General features: G+C 39.6%; 1 protein-coding gene across 8 annotated transcripts in view; it reads left to right on the top strand.

Annotated features, from left to right (window-relative positions):
• Positions 1-20,580, top strand: part of SORBS2 (sorbin and SH3 domain containing 2) — a 403,159-nt gene that overhangs the window by 203,891 nt on the left and 178,688 nt on the right. For 6 of the 8 annotated variants that reach the window (XM_012000190.1, XM_012000189.1, XM_012000188.1 and 3 more), the window contains one exon: positions 6,074-6,213. The exons of 1 other annotated variant lie outside the window; for it this stretch is intronic. The gene's annotated coding sequence lies outside the window, so the exon portion shown is untranslated. Of the gene's footprint in view, positions 1-5,521; positions 5,738-6,073; positions 6,214-20,580 lie in introns of those variants that run through there. One more of the 8 variants, XM_012000193.1, reaches the window with a different exon arrangement.

Here is a 20,580-nt window from a genome sequence, read left to right as displayed (position 1 = left end):
AAATAAAAATAAAAATAAATAAAACAAAGTTTCAACTAGAAAATTGAGCTTAACAAAGGTTTTAAGAAGTTATTTCTATATAATCTCTTTCAATGATACTGGTCCTTTAACCTTTTGTTAAGATTTTCTCCTCACTTGATAAACCCCAGTCCCAGATGGTAAAATGGCACATGTGATGACAAATCGCCTCCTAAAACATATTTGCTTAACATCAATAACCAGGCAGTAGAAGTCACTGGACACATGATTTGACTCCTTTCAAACAGTGCCACCCACAGGTGTAAATCACGGCGACTGCCGAATGTAATCCAGATAAGCCCAAGCAAAAGCATAGGTTTAAGAGTCAGTAAGGCGGGTACAATCCAATTCCTCTGCCTACCTTTCAGGACACGAGTGTAGGGAGCTTGCATGACTGGTCTAAAGTCACTCAATGTATGGGCTTTAGTTTCCCAGCCCAATGCATACATGCATTGTTCAGCAAGTGGCATACCATAGGTGAGGCTCCTGTAGATGACCTGACAGATGCTTGCTACGTGCATGAAGCTACCAGGTATCCTTATTTTTATTGCATATGCTTCCCTTTGTTGAGTGTGGTTGAAGCAGACAAGCATAAAAGATGTTACTCCAGGCCAGGTGCGGTGGCTCACACCTGTAATCCCAGCACTTTGGGAGGCCGAGGCACGTGGATCACCTGAGGTCGGGAGTTTGTGACCAGCCTGACCAACATGGAGAAATCCCATCTCTACTGAAAATACAAAATTAGCCAGTTGTGGTGGTGCATGCGTGTAATCCCAGCTACTCGGGAGGCTGAGGCAGGAGAATCGCTTGAACCCGGGAGGTGGAGGTTGCAGTGAGCTGAGATTGTGCCATTGCACTCCAGCCTGGGCAACAAGAGCGAAACTCCATCCCAAAGGAAAAAAAAAGATGTTACTTCACTTAGTCTAGCCTTCATTTTGCTTACAACGTGCTTGACTTCAGTGTCCATTTCTTCTTTGAGTCAGCATTAGCTGATTTCTGTAGGAGAATCTGACTGCTCTTTCAGTATGTCTTTGAAACTCACGCCAGTGTTTGAGATGGTCTTGCTGCCTCTCGCTAAGCACTGAAATATTTGACTAAGAGAATGACACATTGTTCTCCTGGGATATTAGACAATGCTACTAGAATGACAGGGGCAGGAAGGCCTCTAAACATCTATAGCACAACTCACTTTTCAAAGGACTGCAGGGGTAAAGAATGTTCTCTAGAAAACAATACTCATGGGAAAACTACATTTACTTCCTTCCTCCTGGGATCCTCTCAAATCATAGGAAGCGATGAGGAATCAATTGAGAATTCTGTGCTCTCTTGGGAAAAAAATTTAAAACAACACTCAAAGAAACCTTCTAAATACATGTGTTCAAAAAATCATGCCCATGAAAGTCGTTGGAAATCACCACCGTATCTTTAAAAAATTACTAAATTTAGCCACATATGGAAATCTGCACAGTTTTTCAAATATATTTTGATTATTTAACCAACATTCATATAAAATTTACAAAGCAGCAGACTTTTCCATGGCCGTTTCAAATAACAATTTTCACCCTACAACAACCGAATACAGAAAGGTCTCATTACAGAGGAGGGAAACTGAGGTATGGGGAGGCTAAGAAAGTGACCTACGGCTACAGCCACGCCTAAGTGTCAGGATGAGGATTCAAACCCGGGCACCCTGACTGCAGACTCTCCACTCGGAAGTATTATGCACTTTTGAAAGTTTTCTGAAAGGACAAACCAAGAAAGTGAGAAGCAAAGCTGCAGATGGTTTCTGCATACAGAATTGGAAGTTCTAAATGTTACCAGTGTGAGCCCAGATTCTCTCTTATAGTGAGGATTTTATTTTTACCAAGCTCTGTGAAACACACAAAGCTCAGGTGCCGCCTGAAAATGTGAGAAGTCATTTGGCAAACGAATGAGGTTATTCAGACACACTCTTCAGGTTGGCGTGCTCATTTATTTAAGGCCAGAACAGAGGTGTAGTGAGTAACAGAAGGCCTCTCTACTCCAAAATATGGGTCTTTCTCACCAGTTCTAACAATTGTAGAGTTATTTGGGTTAACAAGATCCTCTTTTGGGATGGAAATACCCTCTAATATGGTTTGATCTGTGTCTACTACGCCTTAATGATGTACAAACCCTCTCGGTTTTTGTTAGGGAGGGAGAGAAAAAATATATTCAATGAATCTGACTTTCAACACTTTCATCCTTTTGTTTCCCTCCTCATCTCTGTCAAAAGATTATTCCTGTTCCAGCCTCTGAAACCAAACCTGTGGATATGTTGCGTTTAAGAAACTCAGTTCGCAGGGCTCCTGGGCCCACTTTGACGTATGCAGGGGTTCTTTTAGCAAGGTCCTTATCTCTTTCCTCGGAGCCTGCATCTCTGCCCAGATAACTTACCCTAGGGTTCTAGCTTCTCCAAGACCGAGGCTGTGCTCTGCTTTACCCAGCCTTCCTTGAAAGGCCACACCTGGAGCAGCTGGGACTTCTGTCACATCTACAGGGGCATGGAGGCCCCCTGCGTGGCTCCCCTCCGCTGGCCGCAGCACCCACTCATTGCCCTGGCTGTGCGGGTTTGACTCTCTTCACCCTAGCACAGGACCTGTCTTTCCAGCACCTGGCAGTCCCCAAGCATCTGCCCCCGCACTAGCAGGAGTGTCTGGTTTCTCAATCCTGGCCTTTCCACAGCCAGTGTGATGGGACTCCCAGTGCTGGCTTTAACCTGGAATCAGCTGTTCACGTATGCAGATGCTTGAGTCACATCCAGAGTCATTAAACCTGACTTTCTGGGGGCGGGGCCAGGCTACTGGTGTTTGTAAAAGTTTACCTTATATTCACCCAGGGATGACAGACACTACTTTACATCAGTTTCTCTCAAGTTTCAACATGTTCCACACAGCCCGGGGATGTCGTGAAAATGCGCATGCTGGCTCAGTAGGTCTGGGTGGGGCCTGAGGTTTTGTGTTTCTAACAAGATCCTAAGTGATGACGTTAATGTTGGTCCACGGACTGCTTTTATAAGAAGCAAGGCCCAAGACCAGCGGTTCTCAAAGTGAGGTCAAGAATCACCTGGGAACTCGTTAGGGATGCAAAATTTCAACCCCCTGCCAGACGGACTGAATCAGACACTCGGGGGTGGACCCAGCAATCTGTTTTTACGAAGCTTCCGGGTCAGTGATGCTCACTACCTTTCCAGAACCATTGGCCTACATGGCACTGCCCCGTAGAAACAGAACGCAAGTCACATAGGTAATTTTAAATGAGCTAGCAGTCAGATTTGAAAAAGTAAAAAAGAAACGCGTGAAATTAATTTCAGCAAAATATCCTCTTTAACACACTGTGTCCAAAATACTGTCCTTTCAACATGTAATATACAAATTAGTGTCATAATTTACATTCTTTTTTCAACATGCAGTCAGTATAAAAATGATATGATGGTTTACATGTTTTAGGAAGAGAAAACATTTAATTTAATCTTTTTATTTGTACGAGTTTGTGGGGTACAAGGAGAATTCTGTTACATGAATGTACCGCATAGTGGTAAAGTCATAGATTTAATGAATGTATCCATCACCTGAATAATGAACGTCATACCCATTGAGTAATTTCTCATCATTCACCTTTTCTTTGTATAAAGACCTCAAAATCTAGCATGCATTTTATACTTATATGACATCTCAGTTGAGACTAGCCACGTTTTAGGAGCTCAGTAGCCACATGTAGCCACCATATTGGCTAGCAAAGCTTTACCCTCACCGCAGAGATGATGGTACTGACTTCCATCGGATGCTTGCTGTGTGTCAGACATTACCCAGTTAAGCATTTTATGTGCATTATCCTGTGAGCCCTATGACAGCTCATTATTATCCCCATTTTCTATGAGGGCGGGTTATGCTCATCTTTGTTTCCTTAACGCCACAGCTTCTCAAGGAAGGCCAATATTTAAATGCATTTTCCTTTGTGGTATAAACTATTATAAGGAGGAAAAAGAAAAAAGCAATTAAAAATAATGTGTCTATCTGAGGCTAGGCTTCCAATTATTACCAGTAGAATTACCATTCCACATTGAGGCCAAATATCCCATGTTAGATTGGCAGGTATTTAAGACATAGTAAAATGTGACCATTTAAAAATAAATGAACAGAAAAACGCATTATTCTAGGGTGATTTTTTTTAAAGCCTGGTATACATTTTTAAAACAAAGTTGATCTTATTATAAAATTCAAATTAGAGATTTCAAAGTTAATTTAGAATTTTAAAATTTGAAATATAATTTTAATATAAAGTCTATTGAGCCAAAGGATTTCACTGGTTTTAAATAGTACTTGAAAGAGTAGTCATGTAACCCTTTTTTGTTTTTACATGGCATAATCCTCAGTATTTTCCATAATCTGTTTCAGTGTCTTTAATTGCAAAGAAAGAATTGAATTTGATATGAGCATCTAGCAACCAACCCTCACATTAATTATAAAATGTATCAGGGCTTTTTTTTTTTTTTGAGATGGGGTCTCCAGCCCAGGCTGGAGTGCAGTGGTGCGATCTCGGCTCACTGCAACCTCCACCTCCCAGCTTCAAGCGATTCTCCTGCCTCAGCCTCCCGAGTAGCTGGAACTACAGGAGTGTGCCACAACGCCCAGCTAATTTTTTGCATTTCTATTAGAGATGGGGTTTCACCATGTTAACCAGGATGGTCTCGATCTCCTGACCTCGTGATCCACCCGCCTCGGCCTCCCAAAGTGCTGGGATTACAGGCCATGAGCCACCGGCAGTTTTTTATAGTGGATTCAGGTTGAAGACTCTCTTTTCATCCCCCAATGGAAAGCCTCTCTCAGTAGTACTTTCTGACTACCGAAGCATTCTTTTTGTTACGCGGAGTAGGGGGTTGAAAAAACACAGGGATTTCGTCTATGTGGAATGAAAGCGTTCATAAAAATACTTAACTGCTTCCTTGGTAGAAAGCAACTAATTTTCCTCCCCGGTGGTGTTGTAAAGGCACAATGACTCAGTGCAGGCCTGAAGTTGATCTGACGATGCCTAGTATCTTCCTTCATCCATAGTAGAAAGAGATCTCAGTCTTCAGCTGCCATGATGTGAATAGTCTCATCATGTGAAACAGTCTGGAAAATACTTAAACATTCTGTTTTTATTTATTCTCGCTGCATCTGTGCGCTCTAAACCCCTGAAGGCGAGGACACTTCATTCTACCCGCCACTGTGTTCCCAGAGTGCTTGGCTTACAGTAAGCTCTGAAGTGCTCACCAAATAAACATTTGCTGAATGAATGAACGAATGAATACAACTTCTTAATTTTTAATTCTAGAAACAAAATGAAGGCTCAAAGTTTGTCAGTCATTGTCAGTGACCCAACCAGAATGATTTCTTCATTGGCCTGTGGAGGCGGAGGCAGGGGTCACTGTTTGTCTGCCTCATGTCACTGAATGGTCCCCAGTCTCTGCCAATAGATAAGAGGTGTCAACGCTTAACCCAGTAGCTTTCAAAAATAGCATAGTTGATGAAACTGGAAATTTAGGTGCGGGCTCTTTTAAGAAATGATTTGTCTTCATTCTTAAGAAGAATAGACTGGCAACAGATACTGCTGACCAGAGAGCACTCAAGTATTTCTTAAGACCCCTTAGGAAATAGCAGAAGAAAAGCCTTCCTTCTCAATAAAGCATAAACAGGACATCTCATTTTCAATGAATCAGGTAATTCATATTGAAAACTTGAGGAGCACTGTGTTTCTTTAAGATTCCAGTCAACTTTGGGTTTGTTTTGTTTTCAATGGTGCTGGCAGTTTTCCTTAACATTTAAATGAATATTTGCACAATGAACCAAGTTGTTGTGGGTTTCCTGGTTGGTGTTTTTTCCCCCCTGGAGTGGGGGGTGGCGATCTGGGCAAGGCATTTTCATCCCTTTGCAGACAACCCCGGCTGCTGTTAATGCTGAAAATAGCTCAAATGCTCTCCGAACAGTAGCACCACCCAGCAGCTGGGATTCTTTCCCTCTCTTATTTGCCTCTCTCTTGCCTTTTTTTCCTTCAGACACTTGGATTGGACTTAATCTTAAACCTCTGGAGTTCAAGACCTTTTAAAAAGGGCTAAATAAACAATCTCTACATGTAAAAGGCCACTGACTCCTACTTCCTCTGCATAGAGCAACTGTTGAACTCAGCTGGCTGTAGGTAAGACTTTTCATTCCGGAATTATTTAATTGTTTTCTGATATGTTCGTGACTAATGTCTTTAAAATAACTTACTTACAGTGGAAATAATCAGGGGAGTTGTGAACAGTTCCCAGGTGAACGTTGTGTTCCAGAATACAGCAGGAGCATCTGGGCGTGTTTGTGGCTGCACATTTTCAGCTTTGCTTAAAGCTCTCGTTATAGTGACCTGCAGTACAGACTTGACTCTGACTGAACCACGGATCAGAGGTCTAATTAAGCCTGATTGCCAGAGCAATGAGAGGATCTTTCAGACATCATACTTTTGTTGTTTAGACTGCTTTATTTTTAACTTTCCAGGGGCATTAAAAAAAAAGAGAGAGAGGAAAAAATGCCATCCACCTGAGTAAAGAGAATATATATAAGGAATTATTCTTTAAGGGCAATGAGTGAGCTGTATTGTATAATGTTCTTCTTTTATCACTGTTTCGTTCATTGCTCGTGTGGAATCAGAGTGGTTGATTTGAGGGTTTTGAGGGTTTTGTTCTTGTTATTGTTGTTTCGTATGTTCCTAGCACACTTTAGGGGACGGTTTTGAGGATTCCTTACTAAGCTGAATATTTTTTGCTAAGTACACTTGCTGGCAGGTTTCTCTAACGTGACAATGTGATACTTTGGGTCAGTTTCGGTGGCTCCCTCTCCCCCTCGTTATGCTTGCACTTGACATTTTGCAAAGTACTTTGATCTATGGACTTTAACTTCAAACACAGCATTTACTTTGATTGTGGCTATTTACTCTGTTCAGTAAAATGTCTCCTTTTTTTTCCTTTTGGTTTAATGCTTTGATAGCATTTCCTTTCAATAATTTATTGGAGCTTTAGTTTTCCTCACCGATCTGTCTTCGGTTTTACTTCTAGAGGGACCCCCCTTTGAAAGAAAGGTATTCTCTGGTAAAGTTCCCCAACACAGACTTCATGACAGTTCATGGCCCCTGTCTGGCAGATGTGTAAGAGCCAGCAGCAAATGACAGTGCACAGAACCCCACGCTGGCTACCCTGCTGCCTCAGAATCTCCGTGTGCCTTCGGGCCCAACGGGTGCTTTTTTAAAACATGGATGCTGAAATCTTCAGAGGTCAGAGATACTTTTTTTTCAGAAAAGTTTATTGGTATCGCAGACCACATGTCAAAGGAAAGCATGCATTCTAACCACATAATGATCTTCTGAGTAACAAAAACAGAGGAAGAAATAACAAACAAAGAAAAAGAAAACCAAAATCAAAAGAAAACTGGAAAAAAAACCAAAAACAAACACAAACCCTCAGTAGCCAGAGTCTGTTTTACGAGTGAAACTTCTGCTGTGTAAGGGATAAGGGATTTCTTAAAAATGTATTTCCTAAAATGGGCAAAATGTTGCACTTACTAGCCATTCAGTCAACTTTGGAATATTCTCTTCATTGTAAAGAAGGCACAAGCATGTGTGACATTTGTTCCCCTTTTCTTTCCCACCGCAAGCACAAGGTATTTTCACAGTCCTCAGCCAAATGCAGAGTTTGACATTCCCTGGCAAATGGTCCCTGTGTGTTGTGTATTCTGCTGAAGGTTAGGAATAGAATGAGCCTAATCCTGTCAGGAGGCTGTTTAAGTCCCAATCAAGGACGCTAGCTCCTCAGCGCTGACGCAGTCTGCCCCCTGTCCTCTGCACCTTGCTAAGAAGGACAGACGCAAGTGGCCACAGGACAAGTCTCCAGGGTGGCGGAACTGTGGGGAAAGCTACGGCAGAGATCCCCCTGGATTAGGAGCAGATGCAATAGAATCTCAAAATTTGGATTCATAGTAGAAAAACCTAGAGATGTTCAGTCTAATCTTTTAATTTTGCAAACCTGAGCATTTCATTGCCACTTTTCCCCTTCAAATCTACATTATAAGAAGCATGTTAATCATTGCATTTATGTATATGGTTGACATTTTAAATCCTCCCGTTATTTTGAGCCTGGACTTTGTAGGGGGCGGGGGGGTGGTCTAGCTAGAATACTCACTCCCCCTTAGTACTGGGAAGCCTTGGTCGCTGGGGGCAAATATATTGCTAGAGGTGATACTCCAGCAGTAAAATTAAAGGGCACCAGGATGAGATCTTTTTGGAGAATGGTAGGTGATCATTCCATTCCCAGGCAAGCCATTTTTCCCCTGTTTTGTTTTGTTTTTTCTTTCTGTTTCTCTTTACCCCTTAATTTTACGTTGAAACTCTGGACTGTTTGAATGTGAAACTTCAGGTGAAACGTAGCCAAAGCCACCGAGTTTCACCCGGCTTCCACATGAAAGAAGTATTCTACCCAGCCTTGCACGAAACTTGGCCTGTGTTGCCAAAGGTTTCATGAATGTCAGTGAGCCTGAATTGGAAACATAACCCAAGGCCAGGTGACTTCTGGTGACTTTAGGCTTTATTGTATTAGTGTAGAGTCTGCTGAACAGGGACAGTCCTATTTCCACATCTCCTACTGTAGTTTCATGGGGGCACACCTTTTCCCCCAATAAACTCCCATTTATCTCATGATGTTTGAAAGCCAGGTTCAATCCTAATATGAATGTTTGTAGCCGTGGGATTGAAGCACTGGCAGATAGAGGTCTGCGTTTTAAATTCCAGCAGCCTGAGCCCCAGTGGTGTGAACATGTTGGTATAATTCAGCGTTAGGAAGGAAGTCCCAGGAGAGCCATGGAATGCCTTTCTTTGCTTAAATATACCTCTGTGCTCGTGAGGAACAAACAGTAACATTTTGTCCAGGTCTATCCGCTTGACAGTATGCCTTTTGTTCCCTTTCCAAAGGTGGTGTCAAATATATTGGTGGAAAAATAATAAACTTCCAGATATTTTTTTTCCTCCTGCTCAACTGATATACTCCAAGGGAACATTGCAAGCATTGAGAAGTTCAGTACTGTGGCTGGGAATGTAAGGTATACTGAGAATAAAGGAGCCCTCAGTGGAGGCAACGTCCCTCAGGAAAGCATGGCGGCCTAGAGCTGATGTGGGTGTTAACAGTCACATGGGACCTGGTTGGGAAGGGGTGTGTGTGTGTTTTCTGGGTCGGGGTAGTAGCAAGCAGAGAGGAAAAGGGGGATTTGGAAGCTTTGTTCAGCAAATCTATGACATCGAAAACAAAAATGATCAAGCCCAGGATCTGGAAACATTCTTTTGTAGATCATAGAAATTTGTGTTGGCTGAATATTGACCTTTTTTTTTTTGTATTATTTTTCTCATTAGAGACACCAAGCATTAGGATTCCAGGCATAGTAAATAATCTCCAATAAAAATATGACCCATTAGGAGACACAGATCATTACAGATAACTCCCGTGAGTCAGTCTCAGGAAGGCCCTCATGGTTCTCTGGCAGCTGTGAAATGCTCGGCCACCCAGGACACTAAGATTTGACTTGTCCTTTTCTTAGTTGGAAGCTTTCTAAACTCGTGTGAAGAATTTTCATAAAAATGAATTTGTGGCCTCACTAAAGATTTAGACTCTCTTTGGTGAGATACATAGATATAGGTTTATTATGAAATTAAATTGCCATCAATTTTCATTTAAAATTTCATAGTCACTTACGTATTCAATAAAATAGACTTTCATTAAAGATATGGTTTGCATTTTAGCAGTGACATGCAGTAGATGCCCTAGTAGGGAAAGCATTGGAAAAGCCAGCAATAACACAACTTGGAAGTGCCATATGTAGAAGCTGCTTTTTAGCACTGACTCCACTAGTCATAGTGTAGCATTTATCAGCATATATGATTTTGATAGCCCCAGACTGGTACCATGAGCAGAGGAAAGGAAGATGTTCAAATGGAGGTTCTAGAGAAATCATTCAGAACCATCCCACAAGGAAGTTCTCAGTAAACATATAAAAGTATAAGGAGTTCAGTAGTTTTAAGACATTCATCATCCATAACAAAACAGAAAAAGGGAAAGGATAGGCTGGGCGCGGTGGCTCATGCCTGTAACCCCAGCACATTGGGAGGCTGAGGCAGGTGGATCACTTGAGGTCAGGAGTTCGAGACCAGTCTGACCAACATGGTGAAACACCATCTCTACTAAAAAAAAAAAATTAGCCAGGTGTGATGGTGCACACCTATAATCCCAGCTACATGGGAGGCTGAAGTGGGAGAATCGCTTGAACCTGGGAGGCGGAGGGTGCAGTGAGCTGAGATCCCACCATTGCACTCCAGCCTGGCAACAAAAGTGAAACTCTGTCTAAAAAAAAAAAAAAAAAAAAAAAAAAAAAAAATCAAGGGAAAGGATAAAAATGCCAGGGAAAGGAGATTTTTAAAAAAAATTAAAAATTGAGAATCAACACCATGCTAGTGTAGGTGCAAATGTTTCTCTAAATCATTAAAAATGTTATTTGAAGAAGACTTCATTTGTCATTTAAGAATGCAAAAATCAGTGCTTTAAAAATCTTTTTGTGCATAATTGACTGTCAGAAAAAATGGAGTCCATGTAATATTTATTTATTTCTCAAGGATATATTATTACAGTCTACATTTACATATACGATGTACTTGTTTTCTTTTTTAAAAAAGTCAGTGTTTGTCTGATCAGGACGTGATGACACAAACAGTAACAGCAGTGGTCTCCCCTTTGCCGTACAGCAAAGAGGATTATTTATCAGAAGCAGATTAAACAGTTATTTTTAGAAGTCTTCATTCTCCAACCAAGTTTTTATTAGTTATTTGGATATTATATTTTTCTCTGAAATAAGAAGTAGTAGAGCCTGAGCATCCCTACTCTAAAAGTCTGAAATTCAAAATGTTCCAAAACCTGAAACATTTTGAGCACCAACATGATGCCACAATTGGACAATGAAGATGACGTTAACACTGCAGAAAATGTGCATACAGATGCCACAGTGACAATGTGATGGGCTAACCAAAGGACTAGAGCAGAGGGCATTCATAACAGAGTAAGCAGTCATGTCTGTGTAGAAACTCAAAGGGAGACTTCTAAGACAAAAATCGCCGTTAATGAGGCAGATGACGCTGGAGAAAATATTTTAAAAGCCATCCGGCTGAATGCCTCCTCATTTCTTAGAGGACCCGCTTCCTGGTCTATCAACTGCTTCTGATGTTTCTTACCACCTAAAAAAAAAAAAAAAAAAATACAGTGTACAGTGGCCTTTTACTCAAAACACAGCATCATAGGTGGCGACTGAAAGCCTGCGTTGTTCGTTGCTGCTGTTGTCTAACAGCTGGTAAAGGAAAATAGTCTTGTTCCTGTGCCGCTCAGTTACCTAAACACATTATTTTTCACTGTATTAATAGTATGTATTTTTACTGTTTAAAAAATAGTAATATTAGGCTGGGCACAGGGGCTCATGCCTGTCATGTCATCACTTTGGGAGGTCGAGGCGGGTGGATCACCTGAGGTCGGGAGACCAGCCTGACCAGTATGGAGAAACCCCATCTCTACTAAAAATACAGAATTAGCCAGGCGTGGTGGTGCACGCCTGTAATCTTAGTTACTCAGGAGGCTGAGGCAGAAGAGTCGCTTGAACCCAGAAGGCGGAGGTTGCAGTGAGCCGAGATCGTGCCATTGCACTCCAGCCTGGGCGACAAAAGCAAGCCTCTCTCTCAAAAAAAAAAAAAAAAATTGTAGTATTTTCTACTGTTAAGTACTTACATGTGAGTAAGAGCAGGAAAATGATTGCTTATTGGTAGCAAATAAATTCAGTCAGGAATGATGGTGATGCCAAACAACACCAGATTTTCTAGGTGAGTGGCTGAGATATTGCTGTCTTTGCTTTCTGATGGTTCAATGTACACAAACTTCGTTTTATGCACAAAATTATTAAAAATATTGTATAAAATTACCTTCAAGCTATTTGGATACAGTACATATAACGTAAGCGAATTTCACATTTAGATCTGTGTCCCAACCCCAAGATAACTCATGATAGATATGCAAATATTCCAAAATCTGAAAAAATCTGAAATCCAAAATGCATCTCCCACCTCCCATGTGCCTTTGACTTATAGCCATCATTTTAAGGGTTGACTTTTTTTCCCCTGGCACTGCGAGATGCGCCCGCATCATTTTGTATATTTCATGTCCCAGTACTAAAATCAATTATTTCTTCAAGGAGCTCTGGTTACTTTTATTGAAAAATGGTATCAGTAATCAAGACCAGTTTAATTTTTGAATGTGACCTTATTGGCCACTTATTTTTTTTTGCTTGAAGAAAATTTTCTTTTTGTGTATGGAATTTCACTCTGTAGCTGGCAATACCTTGATCTGGTATATAAAGATAACCTTTCTTGCTTTTTCAGACGAACAGGCCACATGTCGCCCTTGCATACTCCCCTTTCCCTTACTTTGAAACAAATTCAATTATATATGATCAAATTTGCTTTTTTTTTTTCCTTTTTTTTGAGACAGGGTCTCACTCTGTCACCCAAGCTTGAGTGCTGTGGTGCAATCTTGGCTCACTGTGACCTCCGCCTCCCAGGTTCAAACGATTCTCGTGCCTCAGCCTCCTGAGTAGCTGGGATTACAGTCACGTATCAGCACATAAGCTAATGTTTGTGCTTTTAGGAGAGACGGGGTTTTACCTTGTTGCCCAGGCTGGTCTAGTACTCCAGACCTCAAGTGATCCACCCACTTCAGCCTTCCAAAATGTTGGGATTACAGGTGTGAGCCACTGCACTTGGCCAAATTTGTTTTTTATTGTTAGTTTTGGTGAGAGATTCAAAGCCTTTGATGTGGTCTTAAAATGCAATCTTAAAAGATAGAAATCAGTTGTTTCTTCCTTAAATAGATGTGAGAACATTGTGCATTATTTAAAATATGATCAGTCTAGGCCATTCGATGAACATGGGATTCTGTTACCAAGCCTTCTACGTACTGTGTGCAAGGAGCGATGCCACATGCAGCTGAGCAGTCTGGTAGGAGAGCTGGACACATGCACCTGGATGTAACACTCTGCAAAAGAAGATAGGCAATGTGAAGTCCTCCAGAACTCTAGGGGCTCAGAGCTGGAACTGGGAGCTGGGCGTATGTTGTACTAGAAAATCAATGGTATTATCACAAAGGAAAAGCTGTACTGGAATTGGGGTTTTCGTTTGGATAAGAGGGTATTCAAATCGCAGAAAATGGTGGAGGGCAAAGACCTAGAGAAGAGAAAACTCAGGACTCAAAGAATATTTAGGTCCCATGCAAAGCCCTTGGGAAGGTGCATTAAGTTTGTATTTATTTATTGAGAACAAAAGTCTCACAATCAGGCTCATATGTTAGTAACACTGCTGAACAATGTTCAAGGGATTAGAGAAATGAAACACTGGACAGTCCCTGTATCATGGATGTAACTGAGAAGAAGAGGACAAAGATGAGAGCAGCTGAAATAAGATGAGACCAACCGGTGCAGAGACCAAGGCCTCGAGGCAGGTCAGTACTGCCCTCTGTATCTAGACTTTGTCCTAGAAAGTAAAACTCTACCTGCGAAATAACTGCACCTATAATTTTATTTAATGCTCAGTATTATCAGAGATGAAAGGTTGTATTTTTATTGTTTCATCAAATGCATAGCTCTTTCATTTTCAGTAAAACACAAGAGAACCATTGGTCCAGGCAATGAAGGAGACATTTCAGATCCTAAGTTTTGACTTTCTGTACTTCACTGAGAGAAAAACAAGCATGAGAGGTGGAGATGACAGAGAAAGACGTGAATGTGCCATTAGTATAAAGAGCCAAATGTTAGGACGAGGCTGGTTGAAATAACCTGTCGACATACCAAAAAGAATCGGGTTAGGAAATTAACACAGTTTTAAAAAAATATTGTAAAGACCAACTTGATATTAGAAAGGATAGAATAGAAACATTCATCTCTTGTTCTCAAATAAATTTATGCCTGAAAACAAAGAGATTGAATTTAGCTTAATAGAAAAACACACATACAGCATGTATTTTTAAGGCATTGAATGTTGGTTACTGTGACCCCTGGAATATTCTGGTCCAAGTACAGCTCTGAATGGGGTTTAATGCTAGATCTTGACATGCCCTCAACTCAGAGGTACTTCTTTAGTTCAGTTTTGCAAACCTAAAAAATTTGGTTGATATTGAATTTAGCTCCAAGTGGTAACCAGAAGTTTTGTGTGTATTTGAACTGAACTTTGAAATATTTCAAAACTATGTAACACTCAAGTTTTAGAACAAATGGTTAATTTTCAAAACACTCAAGAATGTTGAAAAGTTACCTATGGGTACATTTTATGTGAATTTAATGAATATGCAATTAAATATGGTTTTCAAATATAAATGTGAAATATAATTTCTATTTCACATTTATCTTTTTTACCATAAGAGTATTCACTTTTAAAACAAAAACGGTTCAAGACCGTAATTAAGAATGGGAAACTATCCAAAACCCAGTGTGGCCATCTAAATGTACAGTGAGAGGAGAAAGCCCATCCTTATGGTCCCAGCAGAGCCAAGCGTTGGAAGGTATGGCCTGGCACAGCAGATGGTCCACCTCATGTGCACATCTATGAGTAGGTCCATAGTGAAGGGACTCAGCCAGGAATTGTTGGAGATAAAGATGGAGGTTCGGTGCAAATTCAAGGAGGATGTCAGATGTCAGACTAAGGGATCCACGCCTCATTCTGAAGTAGAAGGTGGTTTTTGCCCCTGTTTATAAAGGGGAGTAAAACACTCACTTTTGGAAAAAGCTTACAGAGTAATGCCTCTTAGCAGCAGAAATTCAATGTTTTCTTAAAAAATTGCATTTCTGACATCAAATTAAATCATTAAAATTTTATTTTTTATCTACTATGACTATTTTTATTCAAGGCAGAGTAAGACAAAAATTAAGTGTAAACAAGTTTATAAGTCTGTATTGATATAATAGAAGACTGGCTTATGATGGGAAACTAATAGAAACAAGTAAAAATGAAAAACCGAGTGAAAAGGTAAATTCAGAGGTAGACATTTTTGTGGAAAAATTAATAAAATACTACGATTTTTTGTAGTAAAAAAAGTGATGATGCCTACTTGTCTACATACGAAATCTATTTTATTTTGTGTTTGAGCATCTTTAAGAATTAAGGGATGTATTTCATGTTTGGACATTAATTTAGAATTGGCACACACGTTTTTTTTGTCTCACATGGTGAAATCCATCTCTTAATAACCATAGCTTGTAAAAACGTGTCTGAAATAAAAGTGATAATTTGTATGCAAAGGTGAGAAAGCTTGATTGCAGTGAGATTTTTATCCTTACAATATTTTATGTATTTCAGATATTAAGATAAAAAATATTTAATGTTAAAAATCATTTTGTGTCCACATCATAATTTTATATGTTCACATGTATTATTTTTCTAATCAATATTTTGAAACACTTAATAAAAGCATAGGTGTAAAAACATTTGGCAGAGGACCATTTGGTATATTTCATCCTCAGCTATGCTTATTAATTTAAGGATTATCTAACATATAAATCAGAAAGGAAGGAAATGAGGAATTCACTAGTAAAACCAAATAGTGTTTTAGGTGACCATAGATAACTATTTTTAATGCCTAAAGCAATTTCATTTTCATTGAATAAAATATTTTCATAAGGATATTTTTATATTGCTTCAATAGTTTATTTATTGAAGACTTCTTTCACCATTATATGAATCATATGAGTTTTGTGGTTTAAAACTTCACATTCTGACTATAGATCAGTCTCAATCAGTGCAGGAAAAAAATTGATAACACCCAACACAGGCTTTCAAGATAAAAACTCACAACCAGACAAAGGAAGGAATTACTTTAACCTTAAAAAGAATATTCATTAAAAACCTACATCATCATAATGTAAAGGAATACATGGACTGATAAATATTACATTCAGATGCTGGTTACCTCTAGAGGTAGGAAGGCACTGTCAGTTAAAGACATGCGCAGCAGGCTTTAATTGAATTAATATCTTCTATTTTAAGATAAATGATGGGTACATGGACCTTTGTTATATTATTCTCTTTATCTTTTGAATGACTGAATACAGACCTACATTAAAACATCTTTCTCTCTATTTGCTGTTTCTTAAATTTAAGATAAATTCTACATATGAAGTAAATTGTAAATCTCTTTCACAGCTGCTAACATTGAGAGACTATATAAAACATAAATAGATTACTTAAAGCAACCCAAATTTTCTGAAAATTTATCATAGATAGTATAATGTTTGGCCTTTACTTCTATATTTTTTGCCTAGGGCTCAAAACTTCTATAGATGGTGAATTCCAAGAGAAAATGAATGTAGTTCCTTAGCAGACAAACATCTTTTGTAAACCTACATTCAAGATGGTTTTTGTATTGTGTATCTTTTTGTATGGCATTGTTATAAATGTGATGTTTACTCTTTAAATTATCAAATAGTTTGTCATTATGGTTTAGGAAAATTTATAATGGGCTTTGAATCTAGCAGTGAATATATTATCTTAACCTCTTTAACATGGTTTTGGGTCAACAGGTTGAGAAGAAAGGATTTCTGTTTTAAGAGAATTTATGTAATAAATGTATGAAAAGTGAGTAAAACATACAAGCAGTCCTCTCAGTTGCCACAGGACTGTGGAGAGCAATGGTATGGCTGGATATGCTTCAGTTTCCTGTTAACACGATACCAGGCAAAGTGGGACTACCTGTTTTTAATATAAAGACTTCATTCTGTGGCTTATATATTTCTTATAATTTAATTTATTCAGAAAAACTTATATACACACAGCTGTTCCTTAATAATATTTACACTTCCTTAATGTAATTGGAAAAAACTAGTGACTTTTCATTACCACTTGGCAGGAACCAGTGCTTAATTTTGAGGATTTTTATTCCAATTTTTCTATTTTTTTATCCATAGACTCATTCCAATATGCTAAAATAGGAAAGCTGGTAGACATCACTATCTTTTTAAGAGTTTTGACAAATGATGGATAATATTGAATCATTTTTCTTTACAAGTAATTTCACGTGTGATCTGAAAACTCAGTGCGAGCCAAAAGTCTTTGTAATTTTAAATCATTAAATTCAACGAAAAGATGGTTTCTATGTTTCTAGGTGTAAGGGAGGCAAAATCATACCTCTACCCTGTCAGGGTTTGTTAGTGGGTAGGGGCGCGTGGGTGGTGTGCCTGAGAATTAAATTGACATAAGACAGATCCGCAGGAGAAAAACATACACATTTATTTAATAGAAGTTTACGTGGCATGAAAACCTTCAGAATCTGTGAAGACCCAAAGATGCAGTTTGCATTGACCACTTACATAAGGAGTTAGACAAAGAGCAGTGAATTGCAGAAATGTGATGAGGTTGGGGGTGGAGGGCTTGGGCCAGGGCAGGTGATTGGAGGAGAATGGCTGGGAAGAAAGGGCCAGTATAGCAGGTGGTACAGGTTTCCCTCAGCCTCAGCTTCTGGTCCTTGCCCGTGAGAATGATGCCTCCCTCCTGGCCAAGGGAGGACATCTTTCACACGAGAATTTCATCCCCTGCTTTTAAGAAACAGAAGGAAGGTCAGAGTGATCATCTTGCACCTTTTTTTTTTTTTTTTTTTTTTGAGACAGAGTCTCACTTTGTCACCCAGGCTGGAGTGCAGTGGTGCAATCTCGGCTACTGCAAACTCCACCTCCTGGGTTCAAGCGATTCTCCTGCCTCAGCCTCCTGAGTAGCTGGGATTACAGGCACGTGCCACCACGCCCAGCTAATTTTTGTATTTTTAGCAGAGACAGAGTTTCACCATGTTGGCCAGGCTGGTCTCGAACTCCTGACCTCAGGTGATCCACCCACTACAGCCTCCCAAAGTGCTGCGATTATAAGTGTGAGCCACCACGCCCAACCTCACCTGCTTTTTCTTAAGTACCTTTAACTAAAAATACTCAATATGCCGGAGTGGTGTATTTTGGGATGCCACGTTCTTAACTCCTTCATAAGTAAAGTTCATGAAAACATACAAATGTATTTAAATAATAATAAACACACTGAGAGAAATGACACAAAAAGTAATTTTGAATTTTCTCATACCATTTTTATTAAAGCTGAGAAGCCAGATATTACATAATTAACATAAAGTAGTATTTGGAAACAAATGTGGACAAGTCTTTTAGATTACTGGCATTACACGCTGCTGCGTCTCGCATCTTCATGAAGTCTATTCCCCTTTGCCTTCTGTCACACTGGAGCTTCTGATTTACCTTCAGTCTCTCTGATTACATCTTCTGAATTCCGCTTACAGGTGCCTTTTTTTTTTTTGCCCAACCTTAAAGTTACTCCCTTGGGTTCTGCCCCTCTCGTCTAAATCTCCATAATCTTCCCTGAGTTCACCTGTTTCCTCCTTCGTGATAACCCCTAAGCCTATGTCTCTATCCCTGATCTCTTGTGAAAGTTCTAGACTCGCATTTCCAAGAAGCTGGCGAACATCTCCTTCGAACGCCTTCTGAGTACCTCAGATTCAATACGTCCAAAACTCGCTTTCCAACTCCCACCCTGCTCTTCCTGCCCAGGGCTGGATCTTGACAATGGTACCACCCAGTTACTGAGAATTAGAATCTTAGACAAGCGTTCGAATTTTTCTTCGTACCCACTTAGTCCCTACTCATTGATTCTACCTACGTACGCGTGTCTTCAACATCACTTTCACAGGTGATTGCAACATTCTTGACTAGGATTTCTCGGTAGTGTCCTGACTGCTCTTTACATCCATTCTCTCTGCCTTCCACGTAACCCCTTGCGGCTGGGTTATCTTGCCAAAATAAATCAACTTTGCATGTAGACTTCCCATCTACCAAACTTCTATCATATAGCAAGTGTGTGCACTTTGCTGTCTGTTGAGGTTTTAAGGGTCAGGAAAGATAACTGTGTCAGCCAATGAAGGTAAATTCATTGTGTTTACACAGAAATAGTCCTGTGTTTTCAAAGATAAAAGGTAGGGCTGGCAACGTTTCCGGACTCCTTAGTAAGGAAAGGGTGTGGCTCACTGCTGGGCATGGAACTCAGATTCAATGTCAGCCCCGCTACTAACCTCAGAGAGCCCTTTTCCTCAGATTCTCTTTTGGACACAGTGTTGACAATGTTCACAAATCACTTGCTTCGTTCTCACTTACTATATACGGATGTGATGGTTGTGGAAGCAAATGCTAAATAATAAAAGTTTTGTTTAAAAAAAATGCTGGAAAGCCTAAAATCATATGATTCGTAAATGATAGTGAAAGGAGTCTTTAAGAAATAAATGACTGAAGCAACATAAAGGGATTCTTATGCCAATAGTTCACTCAGTGAATATGAAATAGATTAAGGTATTAAAAAACAGTTATCGAACTATTTGGTTTTCCTAGTAACCTCCTAACTTCCTTCCTTTCTGATTCACGTATAAGATCATTCTTCTTCAATTAATAAGCACAACAATCATTTGTTGAGAACCTACTCAAGACCCTGTATTGGCCTCCGCGACTGTCACTGGGAGCATAGCGTTTCTCCAATGATATCGCCATGAACATCCACTCTAAAAATGCAGGTGAATTCATGTGTTGGCCTTTGTGCCTTGGGAAAAATGTCTTCAGCATGATAGCCATCTACACTAGCATATATTCATTATCCATGGATTGTAGAGATATTATTGTGTTTGCTACTATTTAAATATCAAAGGAGTATTATTCTGAAATGATCTATGGAAGTTGAATGTGACATTGGAGAAACACTTTTAAGCTCTCAGTACAGATTTTCAAGATCAACATTCAGGAAAAAGTCTAACAGAGGGATATTGAAACAAAATTTCTGAATGAATAAAGACGTTGCTGATGGCAGCTATGAATTCAAGTATTTTAACATATGTTCAGGTGTTTGCTTTGGGGCATGGAAGGAGTTAAAAGTGAAGGAAAATGTTTAAAGTTTTCTTCTTCACTTTGAACCACATTTCAAAGAAGTACATAATTTTGACATAAAAGATGTATTTCCTTCATAGACTAACACAAGTACGTGTGTGTCTGAATGAATTAAGTCTTGTGTTTGGGGTTATATCTATTAACTTTTATTATGTAACCGAAATGGCAATCATTTAAAATGAAATGTTTTCCGCTCTGCTAGCATGGTGACAGATTATTCAGAGTAGGATTGGTGACGCTGCTTTCTTCTGCTCCTTGTCCTCAGTCACATTCTTGAAATTGGCAACAAAGCCGATTTGATTTAATTTTTATATCCTCATGCAACTAACGAGAAGGAAATGTGTTTTTAATGCATTGCACACTTTGATTTTCCTGGATGTGTTCAGGAACTCATATTTGTGAAAGGCAGCCGGGCTCTTTTGTGGTGTATCTTTTCCAGGGATCAGTATTGTTCTATCCAATGCTGCTGCGTCACAAAGCCTGTGTAGATGCATAT

This window comes from Mandrillus leucophaeus, unplaced genomic scaffold (assembly GCF_000951045.1).
Source record: "Mandrillus leucophaeus isolate KB7577 unplaced genomic scaffold, Mleu.le_1.0 Scaffold62, whole genome shotgun sequence".
In the NCBI taxonomy this organism is placed as follows: domain Eukaryota; kingdom Metazoa; phylum Chordata; class Mammalia; order Primates; family Cercopithecidae; genus Mandrillus; species Mandrillus leucophaeus.
Note: the sequence above shows the minus strand (reverse complement) of the source record. Positions and strands in the feature narration are given on the sequence as shown.